This window comes from Pristiophorus japonicus, chromosome 6 (assembly GCF_044704955.1).
Source record: "Pristiophorus japonicus isolate sPriJap1 chromosome 6, sPriJap1.hap1, whole genome shotgun sequence".
In the NCBI taxonomy this organism is placed as follows: domain Eukaryota; kingdom Metazoa; phylum Chordata; class Chondrichthyes; family Pristiophoridae; genus Pristiophorus; species Pristiophorus japonicus.
The window spans coordinates 200,336,769-200,339,306 of NC_091982.1; positions in this window are offsets into that span (position 1 = coordinate 200,336,769).

Consider the following 2,538-nt stretch of genomic DNA (forward strand, 5'->3'; position numbering starts at 1 on the left):
CTAGAAATAGTGGATGCATTGGTGATCATTTTCCAACAGTCTATCGACTCTGGATCAGTTCCTATGGACTGGAGGCTATTCAATTTTAAAAGAGGAAGGAAAGAGAAAATGGGTAATTATAGATCCGTTAGCCTGACATCAGTAGTGGGGAAAATATTGGAATCAATCATTAAGTATGAAATAGCAGCGCATTTGGAAAGCAGTGACAGGATCGGTCCAAGTCAGCATGGATTTATGAAAGGGAAATCATGTTTGACGAATCTTCTGGAATTTTTTGAGGATGTAACTAGCAGAGTGAACAAGGGAGAACCAGTGGATGTGGTGTATTTGGACTTTCAAAAGGTTTTTGACAAGGTCCCGCTCAAGAGATTGGTGTGCAAAATCAAAGCACATGGTATTCGGGGTAATGTACTGACGTGCATAGAGAACTGGTTGGCAGACAGGAAGCAGAGAGTCGGGATAAACAGGTCCTTTTCAGAATAGCAGACAGTGACTAGTGGAGTGCCGCAGGGCTCAGTGCTGGGACCCCAGCTCTTTACAATATACATTAATGATTTAGATGAAGGAATTGAGTGTAATATCTCCAAGTTTTTAGACGACACTAAACTGGGTGGCGGTGTGAACTGTGAGGGGGATGCTAAGAGGCTGCAGGGTGACTTGGACAGGTTAGGTGAGTGGGCAAATGCATGGCAGATGCATATAATGTGGATAAATGGGATGTTATCCATTTTGGCGGCAAAAACACGAAGGCAGAATATTATCTGAATGGCAGCAGATTAGGAAAAGGGGAGGTGCAATGAGACCTGGGTGTCATGGTTCATCAGTCATTGAAAGTTGGCATACAGCTGCAGCAGGCGGTGAAGAAGACAAATGGTATGTTGGCCTTCATAGCTAGGGGATTTGAGTATAGGAGCAGCAAGGTCTTACTGCAGTTGTACAGGGCCTTAGTGAGGCCTCACCTGGAATATTGTGTTCCGTTTTTGTCTCCTAACCTGAGGAAGGACGTTCTTGCTATTGAGGGAGGGCAGCGAAGGTTCACCAGACTGATTCCAGGGATGGCTGGACTGTCATATGAGGAGCGACTGGATCAACTGGGCCTTTATTCACTGGAGTTGAGAAGGATGAGAGGAGATCTCATAAAACGTATAAGATTCTGACTGGACTGGACAGGTTAGACGTGGGAAGAATGTTCCCGATGTTGGAGAAGTCCAGAACCAGGGGACATAGTCTTAGGATAAGGGGTAGGCCATTTAGGACTGAGATGAGGAGAAACTTCTTCACTCAGAGAGTTGTTAACCTGTGGAATTCCCTGCCGCAGAGAGTTGTTGATGCCAGTTCATTGGATATATTCAAGAGGGAGTTAAATATGGCCCTTACGGCTGAGGGGATCAAGGGGTATGGAGAGAAAGCAGGAAAGGGGTACTGAGGGAATGATCAGCCATGATCTTATTGAATGGTGGTCCAGGCTCGAAGGGCCAAATGGCCTACTCCTGCACCTATTTTCTATGTTTCTATGTCTCTCTCTCTCTCCCCCCCACCCGTGTCTCTCTCTCCATTCCCCCGAAACACCCGAGTCTCTCTCCCCCCGCCCCCCCAACCCCTCCCGTGTCTCTCTTTCCCCGCCCCCCCCACCCCTCCCGTGTCTCTCTTCCCCCCCCACCCGTGTCTCTCTCCCCCCCCACCCCACCCATATCTCTACCCCCCCCACCTCCACCCGATCCGTGTCACTTTCTCCCTCCCCCCAAGCCCCTACCCGTGTCTCTCTCTCCCCCCGCCGTGTCTCTCTTTCTTCTCCCCCCGCCACCCACGTCTTTCCCCCACCGCCACCTATGCATCCGGAGCACTCTCTCACCACCCCTCGCCCCCCACCTATGCCTCTATCTCTCCCTCCTCCCGATCCCACCACCCGTGTCTCTCTCCCCTCCCATCCCACCCGTGGCTCTCTCCTGCCCCTCCCCACCCATGTCTCTCTCTCCCCCCCACCCTACCCTTGTCTCCCTCCCCCCCACTCCACCCCACCCGTGTCTCTCTCAGCCCCCCTGATACGTCCTTACTATACAGTATAAATGCACACGAGGCCCATGCTTGAGAGAAGGTCAGTCTGTGACCTGTCCTCTATTTCTTAGCACTCAAGTGATGAAGGTGAGTGGAACTTTCCCTTTTTTACCTGAAGGTCCAGGTTAGGAGTGTCTCCCACCTAGTGGTCATTGTTCTCACGGTGTACAACTTAGGTCAGATTATACATGGGTTATAATGTTGGTTGAATACATGACATCACCTCCCCCCCAAAGTCTTATTGGAATCACAGGTTGAGTCTCTCTAATGGTTTGCGCTCTCTTGTAGAGCGCCTGAGTTGGGGCTCCTGTTGTTGGGCGCTGGCCTGAGTGTCTGCTGTTTGCGGTGCCTCAGGCCTATCCAGACTGCCCATAGTGATTGGGCTCTCCTCCCTTTGGTTCCGGTGTGCGGTCACCTGTGGTGGAGTGAACTCTACATCGTGTTCTTCCTCTGCTTCTTCTATGGGGTTGCTGAATCTCCTTT